Source organism: Meriones unguiculatus, chromosome 12, assembly GCF_030254825.1.
Source record: "Meriones unguiculatus strain TT.TT164.6M chromosome 12, Bangor_MerUng_6.1, whole genome shotgun sequence".
NCBI classification, from domain to species: Eukaryota; Metazoa; Chordata; class Mammalia; order Rodentia; family Muridae; genus Meriones; species Meriones unguiculatus.
The window spans coordinates 92208218-92221737 of NC_083360.1; the positions used below are offsets into that span (position 1 = coordinate 92208218).

Consider the following 13520-nt stretch of genomic DNA (forward strand, 5'->3'; position numbering starts at 1 on the left):
ATTTCTCTTCTGCATTTTTCGTGTTGCCTTCAAAGTAAGGGGGCACAGTTCAGTTCTACCTGCGCTCTAAGAGGATCTGAAAGGCATAAGCTTTGTTTATTCAGTCAACAGATGTTCAGTAAGCATGTAGCGTGTGTCGGCCGCCGCGCAAGCAGCTTGGGGTGCACTAGCTTCCCCTCGAGGGCTGGCAATATAAAGAACACTGGCTTGGGGCTGGAGAGATGGCTCAGAGGTTAGGAACACTGTCTGCTCTGCCAGAGGTCCTGGGTTCAATTCGCAGCAACCACACGGTGGCTCACAACCGTCTATACAGCTATCTGATGCCCTCTTCTGGCATGCAGGTGTACACGCAGACAGGGCACTCATACATTAATAAAGAAATAACGACATTAGAAAAAGAAAACTTCTAAAAAGAGAAAGAAAGAAAAGGAACGCTGACTTCTGATGGGCAGCCAGTCTCCATGTTGTCTTTCCAGTCACGCCATGGGTCTTCTGTACACAGGCCGCACGCACTAGTTCTCTCATGTGTGAACAAATGTGCGCAGTTTTCCACCAGCTATAATGATCTTTGTGTTTTCCTTTACTGCAGATATTGGGGGTGGCAGGGCTAGAGACTGAACCCAGGGCCTTGGGCGTGCCAGGCAACTGCTTTGCCACTGAGCCATATCCCTGACCCAACAAGGGCTTGGCTTTGGGGTTCCAGACGCAGACAGGCAGGAATTAAGTAAAGAGGTGTATGGGGATGGCACCATCTCATTCTCACTTATTTCCTTGGGGTTCAGCTCAGGCCAAAAGATCATCCAGGCTCAGGCTCCACACCTACACCTCGTCATTTCTCTCCTTGGTCTCAACTTCAATCTCTCTTTCCCCCTTCCATGGGCATTAAGTTTAGCCAATTTTCTTCCTTATTTTTCTTGTTTGCCCTAACCTATTCTAGTAAACCAGGACTGTCATCACAAAGTTAAAAACAAAGATTGCTTAATTTAAACAACAGAAATTAATTTTTCACCACTTAAGAGTGATCAGCTGAGTGGCAGTGGTGCATCCCTTTAATCCCATTACCTGGGAGGTAGAGGCAGGTGGATCTCTGAGTTCAAGGCCAGCCTGGTCTACAGAGTGAGTTCCAGGACAGCCATGGCTACACAGAGAAACCCTGTCTCAAAAATCCAAACCAAACCAACAACAACAAAAACAGCTATCAATTGTATCTTATATTCTTTTACGTTGTATGTGTGTGCGCATGCCCACACACACACACACATACACACAGGTATATCGTATTTTGAAATAGAGCCTATTATGGAGCTCTGGTTATCCTGGAACTCCATATAGATCAGGCTGGCCTCAAACTCACAGAAATCTGCCTTCCTCTGCCTTCTGAGTGCTGGGATTAAAGGTGTGCAGCACCAACCCTAATAATTACATTTCTAAAAATAATTGCTAGAGATACAGTTTAAAATGGTTTTAATTAACAAACCAAAAGCAGTGGTTAGATGCCACAAAGTAGGTGGAAGACTGTATGTGTTGTCAGGCCCAAGGGCCTCTTCCACCCTTGCCAAGGGGAGTGCCAGCCTTCTCTCTTTTCATACAATGTGAAACTATGGTTTTAATATTTATAAAAAATATTTATGAAAAATTATAAAATTTACTTTACAGATGGTTTAAGACTATGAAAAAAATGTTAATGTTTTAAAAGCCCCCATATCACCAGGCAGCGGTAGTGCACATCTTTAGTCCCAGCATTTGGGAGGCAGAGGCAGGTGGATTTCTGAGTTTGAAGCCAGCCTGGTCTAACAGAGTGAGTTCCAGGATAGCCAAGGCTACATAGAAAAACTCTACGCTGGAGAGATAGTTCAGCAGTTAAGAGCACTGTCTGTTCTTTCAAAGATCCTGAGTTCAACTCCCAGCAACCACATGGTGGCTCACAGCCATCTACAATGCTATCTGGTGCCCACTTCTGACATGTAGGTATATATGAAGACATATACATAAAAAATACATAAGTAAAGAAACATATACATAAAAATAAAGAAAAAAGAAAAACCCTGTCTCAAATAAATAAATAAAATCTATCATAATAAACTTGAACATTTATTATAATTAGAATAAAATCATAGGTATGTGAAATAAATCTATTACGATAATAATTATGACAAGTATTTAAAGTTCTGAAGAACTCCAAATGTTAACCTGTTTGTAAAGAGAATCTATTGATGGTTTTCCTTTTACTTTATACTTATCTATGTTTTCCAAGTTTCTTCTACAGTAAATAGGTGTTATTAAAAGTAATGTGTGTGTGTGTGTGACTAAAAGTGCAGAAAACCAGAAATAGAGACTATTCTTGTTGAAATAAGGAAAAATGCAATTCAAACTTATGGCCAAAAGAGAGAGGTTTAAGCAGGGAGGGAGGGATTATAGAAGGGAGGAAAGGAGAGAGAACAGGATGAAGGGAGAAAGGGATGGAGAGAGGGAAGGAGAGAGGGAGGGAAGGAGAGAAGGAGGGAAGGAAGGAGAGAGGGATAGAAGGAGAAAAGGAAAGATAAAAGTAGGGAAGAAGCAAGGGAGGGAAGACAAGGAATGAAGGGAGGGATGGAGGGAAGGAGTGGAGGGAGGGAGTGAGAGAGGGATGGAGGGAAGGAGTGGAGGGAGCAACAGAGAGAGAAAGAGCATGGGAGTGAGACTAAGAGTGAATGAAGTTCCTGGATGGGATAGGCCTTGGGCCTAGATGGAAGTCATATCATCTGGTCTTTCCCCTTCCCTCTTCTAGTCTCAGCTCAGCCTGCTCTGTGTATGACATCATTTTCTTCCATCTTCCAGCTGCTGCAGAGGTGCTCACAGCTCTGGGCTTACATCATCTGCCTTGGGAATCTTTGAAGAAAGTCCCGTCTCTCCCTTGTGTCTTTTTACCCGATCAAGAGGGGGGCTCTTAAAACCCTGCCTGGGCCACATGTTCAATCCCTAATAGTATCTGAGCAGTGGAGCGTTATCATCAGGTAGTCTTTTGACATGTGCTCACACCTCTCCCAGAAGAGACGTTCTAGGACTGGGAGAGAGAAAAATTAATGCCAGCCGAATTAAGAAAGATACAGGGCACCACAGCATGCTGCAGTAGTTGTTGTTATTGGGTTTTGTTTTGTTCTACATTCTGAGATTTTCATACTGGAACCTGGCTGGCTTGAAACTCCTGGTTATTCTGCCTCGCTTCCCGAGTGCTGGAATTACAGACGTGAGCCATAGTACCAGCCTACCACAAGTTAGCGTCATAGTCCGCACACTTGCTTTTCCATATATGCAATTCCACCCCCTCGCCCCCCTCCCCCCGCTGAATGTATGTATGCAACGTCTCTTCCCACAGTTCATCTTCTAGGGAAATAATGCAGGCTCAGCCAGTGACCACATGTGCCAACATCTGGGAAGTCAGCGGTGTACGCTCTTTCTCTTCGCTGCTGAAGTCGGACTCCTGTTGGTCTTACAATTCGAATTCCATCTGCGTTTTCTTCCCTGACCATGAAATAAGTGCTCTGTGAGTCAGTCTTGCTGCCATGGGCCTGCCAACAAGAAAATCAAATCACCCTTGCCCATTATATGCCAGTGCCACACTCCTGTCGCCAACCGTCTTTGAGCCTGAGTAGCCGTCAGCTATGAACAGTCCCAGGCTTGCTTATCTCCAAGCCAGAGCTTTCTAGTAATAGAATTCCCTTCAGACTTCTGCTGGCTTCTTGCCGGTTTTATACCTGGGGACTTGATGAACCAGTCACCAACAGAGACCTCACCCTGTCCTTGCAGTGTCTGTTTCTTAGCAACAGACATCAGCTTTGTCCATCCTGGGCTCTCATCATGGCTAACTCACTGCAGTCCAGTGGGTGGTGCTTTGCAGAAGGTATGAATTTTCATTCCTTTAGTAGGGATAACAAGACTGAGAGAAAGGGGCAGGGTTCCCTAATTTGTGGGTTCTCACCAAGTCCCCAGTGTGTTTCCCCCTTCCCTCTCTTTGAAGTAATTTCATATTGGAGCATAAAATTAAGTTTTTCTGAGTTCAGCGGGAAGAATTAGTATCTGACCCTCCATGGACCTGGACTGCTGGCTAGAGCTAGGATGGACTTCCCTGTTGCCTGTGAGGGTGAACTTAAGCCTTCTCCCACGCAGTTTCTTCTTTGATCCTGCTTGTCTGTATCGCTCCACTTCGGCAGAATGTTTGAGAAAGGGAATACCATGTTTGACTGGACCAGGGTTGTACGCCCTCTTCTGGGGGTGCGTGGAGGGTGGGAGAGGGCATTTACTAAAGAGAGAGGAGTGGGGATGCAGGTAACAAACCACAGGGGTTACCCCTAATCTTTAAAAATGATAAGGTGATCGCAGAACGAAAAGACTTGGGAACAAAGAAAACAACGGAAGTCACCTGACTTCGTCCCACCAGGAACACGAGTGCCAGCCAATCCTTGGAGTGTTTGGCTACATCCTCAGTGTGCCTGTTGGTAGCTTTCAAATACTTAACACACAGAATTTCAATTTCAAAAGTGCTTTGGAAGATGTCTTGGTTAGTGTTATAGCCGTCATTTTCATTTACACATGTGTTTTGTTTCCATAACGACAGGCTTTTAAAGTCTCGTTTTTAGACTTTTATTGTAATTTCCTGAATATATATAATCCTAACCTAGGGAGCCCCTCTGTACTTAAGAACTTTCTTAACATCCTCACTAGGAAGCCCTATTGGTTCTGACTTTTTATGTTTGCAGGAAATGGCAAAGGCAGCAAAGAGACACAACATAGCCTCTATCTAGTGTCCCTTAAGGGGGACATCTTTTTCAGCCAGGGTACACTTGTCAGAAAGAGGTGATTAACATTCATATGTCATTATTATCTGAATGGCAGGCTGCAGGGATTATCAGGTTCCTACTAATATTCTCTTTTCATTTCAGAATCCAATCCAAAAGAGCATATGGCATCTAGCCTGTTAAATTTTAAAACAAATCATGTCCCCAAGTCACTTCCAGTTAAGCTATGACAATTGCGAAGCCTGTGGTATTTTAATGTTTAAGGCAAAGTATTCACTAACGAAGCAATGGCGGTTGTCAAGAAGCTGCCGTCCTCCTCCAGTGGGAGGGTTTCATTCTCAGGCACGTTGTTGCTAAACACAGCTTCACGCCTTCTCACAGGCTAGGGTTCACACAGCAGCGAGAACAGGGAGAAGCACAAGAGATACAACAAGCATTTTTAACTTTTATTGGAGAACAATCTTGCTCTTCCGAATGTAATTAGTAGACTCAGGAATTTATTCCCATGTCAGGCCAAGGGAGTGCATATAATTTATTAAGACACATTTGATGTAACTAGTGCAGTCTGAGCCACAGAAACCACAAAGACCTCACAGCCGGATTCTTGTCCAACCAGCTTCTCCAGGGAAAAAGGTACTTGCCAATAAACTCTAAATGTCCTCACTGGGAATGATACCTAAAGTGCCTGGGGAGAGGGCAGTTTTCAGTAAAACTAACAGCTAATGGCTGGAGAGATGCTCAGTGGTTAAGAACATTCATGGCTCTTGCGGAGGACCCAGGTGGTTCCAGTACCCACATGCCAGCTCACAACCATCTGTAACTCCAGTTTCAGGACTCCAGTGCCCTTTTATGGCTTCCTTGGGCACTAGGCATGTACACAGTACATACATACAAACAGGCAATACACACAAATAAAATTAGCAATAAAATCTTATTTAAAAGAAGCTATTGCCGCTCTGTGGATGTTGTCTTATATTTGAGACCTTTAAAGTTTTTATGTATAGCTGGTTGTGTTAGAAATAAACTTCTACTATATTAATATATATATATATATCCTTCTATATACATTTAACTTTAAATTATATCAAATAAATTTACTTTTTATTTTGAGATCAATGTTTTCGTCACTTGGGGCACTAAAAGACAAGAGCTCTGAGCCATTTGACATGTGTTCCATATTTACTCAACCCAAAAACATAATAGAGCATTGCCAGGAATATATTCCATCTAGTTCCTGCCACAGATAACGGTACCCTTAGGTGACATAAGCAATCACAAGACCATATGTAAAAATATTATTGAACATGCACTCATCTTTCACTTTCTCCCAGAAAAAAAATTTGAGACTTACCTAGCGATTTTGTATAGCCCAAAGTAACAAGAGACAGAAGGAATGCAAGGAGGAGCAAGGGTTCTTGCCAAGCACTGGAGTATAAAGGAAGCACACTGTGTTTGTAAGTGTTCACTGGCAATGTGTTTCCTGGAGAAATACAGGTGGCCATTCAGCTTATGAACGAAAGAAAAATGAAAATGTACATATTGCTTTCTAATCACTTGCTCACAGATACTTTCTAAAACAGTTAACTATATTTTAGGTACAACCATCATGGATATTGGCACAAGTTAAGTAATAGCTAATTCTCTCTGAGCCTGTTTCAACAAAACCTCCTTGAAGTTCTCTGACTCCCCTTCCTCAGCTCCTGTGCTAGGTGGGGTCTACACTCTTGTAGGAACACAGAGGACCAATAACTTCCACTTATTTCTGTTGTCCAATTCAGTTTCTATGTGTGATAAGCACCATGGGTAAAGGCAACTTGGGGAGGAAAAGAAAGTTCTAACATAAACATTGTGTTAGAACTAGTAGGTCTTAATCCATCACAAGGGGAAGTTGGGGCAGGGATGCAAGGCAGTAACTAAAGCAGAGACCCAGCCTTACACAAATTCTGGAGGAGAGGGCAGGAGTCGGAGATGAAGGAGGACCAGAGCTAAGCGTTGTCTGTGGATACAAGAGGACTGTGGCACAATGCACTCCTGGCAGCTATGGCTGCCTGCACAAGACCAAGCCAGCCAGTATTCCAGCCTGGAGAGGAGGGGCTCACAGACCCTGCCGGGAGAAGGGTCACTTGGTAGCTTATCTCTGCCCCAGTGGGATGGTACCACACCCGTGAGCACACGGTAAGTACAAATCAGAACCAGTGGACAAAAAAAACCCAAAAACTGCAGAGTTGGGGGCAGATCTGGGAGGAGTTAGGGGAGGTGTGAGAGTGTAAATATGACCATCATACAGTGTATGCATGTATAAAGCTCTCAAAAATTAACGAAAATATATTAAAAGTGCTACTAATCATGCGTAGCTTGTAATTAACATATGTTTGTGTAGATTTTATATAAGATAAGATCTAGGAACTTGTTCCTATCTTCATGTTGTTATTAAATTCATGGATGTTGGTTTGTGTTAAAGTAGTAGAGTGAATTTAATTTTTGCAATCAAGAAATTTTTAAAGAATTCTGATATGTTAGAAAAATTTCTATCATGAGCAAAATAAAATTAACTGCCTTAAGAAATGATTAAGTAAAAAAAAGAAAGAAAGAAATGATTAAGTACTATAATTAAGTTGTGTAGAAAATGTTTTAGAATCAATGATGACTCAGTGATGCAAGTGTGGAGACCTGTGTGTAGATCGCTAGCACTCATGTAAGAAGTCTGATCATGCCTGCTTGAAACCCTAGCACTTGAGAGTCAAGGCAGGCAAATCCAGAGAGCGTGCTGGGCAGGCAGCCTAACTGAAGCCTAGCTCCTACTTCAGTGAGAGAGGCTGCCTCAAAGTGACGTTCCACAGCAGTATAGGAAAACACTAGATATTTTGTTCTGGCTGCTGCATGGGTTCATACACTCATGTGCATGGCTGATGTACAAGACACAATAATACACACACAGAGATACACACACATGCTTCACATACTTTTAAGATTCCAATTAACTGGGCTGGAGAAATGGCTCAGCAGTTAAGAGCAATGGGTGTTCTTCCCCAGACCCAGATTTGATTCCTAGCACCCACACAGGAGCTTAACAGCTCTTTATAACTCCAGTTCCAAGGGGTACACAGATGAATATGTAGACGAATCACCCACACTCATCAAATTAAAAATACACAATAAAACTCGAAAGATTTTTTAAAGATCACAATTAATTCAGAAGGGAAATGATGGTTCTAGCTTTAATTTTTCAACTACTTTTTCATAACATTTTTATTATTTTGTCACACTTCCTTTAGTTTTTTTTTTTTTTAATAAGATAGAACAGAGAAATAGTCACCTTTTTATGTAACTACAAGAAGAAACATTAGGGAAAAACAAAACAGAAAATATTGGGTCGTCCTGTATGATTTGTAGAATCATAACCCAAAAAATAGGTGCTACATCCGCTCCTCTTTTTTGTTTGATTACTGGTGAGTATGTATGCCCTTAGAGGGAGGGTGGGGTTGGGAGGGATAAAGGGAGGGTACTACAGCTGGGATACAAAGTGAATACATTATAATTAATTAAAAAATAAATTTAAAAAAAGGAAAAAAGAAATGAGGGCAAGGCAGGTCTGACCCTGAAGGGAACACAGACTTAGGTTCTCAAGAGGCCAGAGCAACAGCACCCAGAGGAGAGCTGTTTCTTTTCTGCTGTGTTCTCCTCCACTTCTCCGCCTCCGCTCATATTCACCCAGTCTCAAGTGCCGGAATAATCTTCCTCTGACCCGTTTAATTGTATATTCTACTGTCCTGCCTACTCTCTCTACGCTTTACCAGGGAAGCCTCCTTGTGAGCGTCAAAACATGAAAAATTAATTTCACCTGCCTTTAGAGTTGTGTTTCTTGAATCTCATGACTCTTTCTCTTCATCCCAACCACTTTTTCAAGGTCACCTGAGCAGGCCTTCACTTGTCATCCAGATAAAGCACCTATCACAGGCTTTATCAGAGTAAAGTACTCTTTGTCCTTAAAGTCCATCCCCAAATCTGTCAATGCCCGATTGTTATGCCTTTGTTCATCCGTTTATTACCTCCTTGCTACAAAATCTTCAGCTTTACAAAGGCAAGGGCTTTGCTAGTAAATATTGGTTGGATATTTTTAGCATCAAACATGCAAGTCTATAGCTTTCAATAGTCCTTAATGGGAATTAGTACTTCAATGCAGTAGCCAAATAATGCTGCAAATGAGTTCCACATCAATTGGGTCTATTTTGTTTACTGGAAACCTGTTTGTCTCCTGCACTGCATGGGCGGCTCCTCTGAGAAGTCTGCTGTCAGGACTTTCCTTCAGAACTGCCCCTGGCCTCAGGAACAAATCCTCTCTGGCTATAAAGCAACCATTCCAGAGAAATGTAGCTTGTGCTATGTGTGTACCTTAAAGTAGATAGAATGAGCAAAACAAATCAATTTATTTATATAGCATGTCTAAGATATTATCATTTCAACATGTAGTCACTAAAAAAAAATCTAATGATTAATCCGGCTGTGGTGGCACATGCCAGTAGTCTCATCAATGGGACAAACCAAGAGGCCAAGCAGTTCCAGGCTGCTGTGAGGGTTCTCAGAGCGACACTGGCTTCTGCCCTCCTCTTCTTATTTAGGACCTATGACAGAGACTACTATACTTCCAGTCAGCTCCAGGTATTTTTCTTAAATAGAAAACTGGAGGAAAAATTATAGCAAACATGTTTCCTTCCAAGAAAACCCATTAAAAAAAAAAAAAGAACATGATTATGCTGAGGTGGTTACATTATGCAAAACTTTGACTACCTTAGGAAAAAAAATCCCAATTGTCTAGGGTGTTACCTATGCTCCACAGAACAGAGCACAGTGCAGCTAACTCGAAACAGCAAATTGATACAAAAAGGGAGCATATGTTTGATTTTGGAATGCATTTTTTTTGTGGAGGGGGAGGCAGAAGGGAAGAGTGAAGACAAGATAGAGTTTCCTAATTGTTTCGCAGAGAATTTAATCAGCATGAATTCTCCAAGAATGACAGTGATCGCACAGCAGGTGCTTGATAAATGCATGTTGATTAATTGATTTACAACACACCAGCTGCCAGTGAAAGAATGCAATCCACAATCAAACCGTTTAACGGAAGAAAGCGACTAAAATTAGCAACCAAGTAGAAATTCTCCATGCAAATATCTGGACATGGCCCTTGGTTTCCTTTCAGGGTGAGAACAGAATGATCAAGGTCTGCTCTCAGGGGAAGAGAAGGCTCTCCCGTCATTTGCTCCAGCTCTGGGTGTGGATGGGGATGAGTGTGATGTGGCGTGCCTTTTGGTTGTGATGGTTGGTGGGTCAGGGAAGCGACCATACAATCATAATATCCTGTGATCTTGGGAGCCCTGATTATTTTCCTCTCTTGGCATCACAAATCAATGTGTAAATTTTACGAGGTAAAAAGAAAAGTAAACGAGGATTTCAGAATCCCAGACTCATCGGGTTGAGATGGCGCTACTCAGGCCACGTTACTGTCGGACTGCAGAAAATATCAGCTAAGAAATGCACACAGGGTTAGACCAGCCAGATCCGGAATATGGAAAATTCTTCAGAACAAATGAGCTGGGTTTTCCACAAGACATAAACTCTGGAATTATTTTGCCAATGTCACTGTTTCAGTGGAGGATAGCGCCCCCTCTGGTAGGACACTGTTTGTTGCTTAATTTCTCTCTAGGTAAATACTCTGAGGTAGAAAGCTGAACTCGGAAGCTGACTGCAGACTCCTGCCTCTTTGAGGGAAACGGGATGGGGTAAGGAGAAACTGAGCCCAGGGATGCTTCACCTGGGGCCTCAGCGATCACGTGGGAAGGTCCCGGAGTATAGACAACCCTTGAGAGTTGTCCCAAACTGAGGCCAACAGTCTTGCAGTAATCCTGCCCCTCAGCCTGTCATTTAACATGAATTTGAGCTGCCACCTGGCAGGGGGTAGTAAACGTAGTTCCTGGTTGCCTGGAGATGTCCTCAGTGAAGCACAGCACCAGTGAGCCCAAGCAACAGGGGATGAGAATAGAATCACTGTGAATGGAGAAGTTGCTACCCACACTAATAATACAAAGAGAATTAAAATTAAATACTGAGATTACTAGCAGCATTTAGCAATGTTCAAACCATAATTCATATGTAATGGATACTTTATTCTAAAGATTCTAAAACGCTACCACGAAAGTCCTGGCCTTTCACAATGATTCTTTTCAGTTTCGTATTTTGATGTAGAAAAATAAACTACTTTCTTAAATTTGTTTTTCATTTAACATTTAAAGCCATCCTTCACGATGTGAGCAGGGAGGTAGTTTTTGCTCAGCTCTTAGTCCCCCATACTCTGTCTCTTACCTCGGCGGCTCCATCTTCCAAGGCTTTGCTCACTTCCCATCATTTCTGGCCTTTCGATTTAGTAATGCTTCAGGTAAGCTTAGATCCTCCGTTTTAATATTTTGTTGTTATTTGCGTGTGTTGGGGGGAGGTGCATGTGTGCTGCGGTGTGTGTGTGTGTGTGTGTGTGTGTGTGTGTGTGTGTGTGTGTGTCTACGTCAAAGGACAACTTCTGGGAGTTGGCTGCTTCCTCCTGCCACATGGGTCCTGAGATGGAACTGGCATCAGGCTTGGCAGCAAGTGCCTTTAGCTGTTGGTAAGCTTTTATCAACTTTATTTGGGTTTTTATACCTCTACCTCCCTTCCAACTCCCCCCCCCATACTAGGTAGTGAAAAAGAAGGTTAGAAGGGAAAGTGGACATAGACCTCTTTAGACTTAGTTCCTTAGGGCAAATCCCATCTTTGGATACCCAGCAGTCCAGCAAAACAGCAAAGCAGTGAAGAGCAAACGCAGCAGGAGGATGGCCCACCAGCAGCCGCTTTCTTCCTTCGAGTGCCCTTGCTCCTCTCTGGGCTCTGGCATTTATTCCCTCTCCGAGTCCTCAGAATTAAACTATCTGCATCTGGCAAAGATGAAGCCCCTCTCAGAGGCACAAGACAATCATGGTTAACAGCTGTGAACAAACTAACGCAGCCCCATATCCAACTCCTGAGATTGAAACAAAAGTATGTTTACGTAACTGAGTTTTTAAAGAACCCAAAACTCCTGTTACATTTGCCCACTAAGCCATCTGGCTGTCTCCCCTTCGTTTTTAAAATTCGTGTGTGTTTGTGTGTGCTCATAGGTATGTGCAGATGACACCAACACACACACATGTATGGGGTCCAGAAGTCAACGCTGAGTACATTCCTCAGTTCTCTCTACCCTACTTATTTGGTTTTTTTTTTGTTGTTGTTGTTGTTTTGTTTTTTGTTTGTTTGTTTTGAGGCAGGATCTCACTATGTGGTCCTAGTGAGCTGGAAGCTATGTAGACCAGGCTGGCTTTGAATTCCCAGAGCTCTGCCTGCCTCCGCCTCCTGGGATCAAGGGTGTGTGGCACCAGGCTCACCCTACTTTATTACTTGAAGCAGTTTATCTCACTGAACCTAGAACTTGCCCATTTGTCTGCATTGACTTGCCAGCAAGATCCAGGGATCCTCCTGTCTCCTCTCCCGGGGAGGGATCACAGGCATAAACCATCTCTCCCAGCTGTTAACTTGGGAGCAAGGGGTCTTAACTGCAGACCTCCATGCTTACACAGCCAGCACTTTAGACACTAAGCCATCTTGCTAGACCCTTTTCCTTTTTCCTGGGGGAAGAAGGAGGAGGAGGAGGAGGAGGAGGAGGAGAAGAAGAAGAAGAAGAAGAAGAAGGAAGAAGAAGAAGGAAGAAGAAGCAAGAAGAAGAAGAAGAAGGAAGAAGAAGCAAGAAGAAAGAAGAAAGAAAGAAGGAAGAAGAAGAAGAAGACCATGACTTTCATCTACTGTATGTTCTTATCCGAGCTCACTCACTGCTTTGAATATCATGTATCCATGATGACTCATGGATGTTTATCTCTCCTTGAATTCCAGACTGGCATAGCCACATGCTTACTCAACTGTCCCTGTGTGGGTATCTACACACATCTCAGACCTCACCTCTGCACGCCAAGCAATTATTTTAGCCTGCTCTTCTCTGCAAAATTGCTTCTTCCCCTCGTCTTCAAAGATCTCTACAAACATCCGCCCTGCTCTTCCAGCTGCTAAAGTCAAATGTCTTAGACTCATTCTTGAAAAATTTCATTCTTGAAAATTTCAGAGATTATGCAGTTTACTAACAGATACTTCCTTTTCATCTCTTTTACCCAAGGACTTTTCATTTTCTTCACATAAATGCCAAATCTAAGAGCATAATACTTTCATATTTAATTCCTGCCTTATCTTCAAAAATCCCTAATTTCTCAAAAATGTTGCATTATAGTTTTATTCCAGTTAAGATTCAAGTGAAGGGTTTAGGGATGTGACTCAAGCCCTTGTCTAGCACGCTGTCAAACCCTGGGTTCTGTCCCGAACGCTGCATAAAGCCAGGTGTGGGCACATGCACATCGTCCTAACACATGGCTTGTGGAGAAGGCGGACAGGAGCTTCAAGTCATAACACAAGGCGAAACAAGGCGGGAGGACAAATGTACAAGAGGCGGGTGAGTGCTGTTCCAGGTCAGCATGATACTCACTTGAAAATGTCCTGGTAGGACCCTTCAAATAGAATCAGACAAAACAATGTCAGCGGTTATCAGTACCGCAGGGTGGAAGGGGGAAGAGTAGAAGCCAGCTGTTGCGCCATTTGAACCAGGATGCTCACAAAGTCCTCTCTGACAGACTGCCATCTGAG

The 13520-nt window shown here is 43.0% G+C and overlaps 1 pseudogene; it reads right to left on the reverse strand.

The window, feature by feature from the left end:
* Nucleotides 1–1477: 1477 nt before the first annotated feature.
* On the reverse strand, nucleotides 1478–1594 carry LOC132646926 (U6atac minor spliceosomal RNA; annotated as a pseudogene).
* Nucleotides 1595–13520: the final 11926 nt, after the last annotated feature.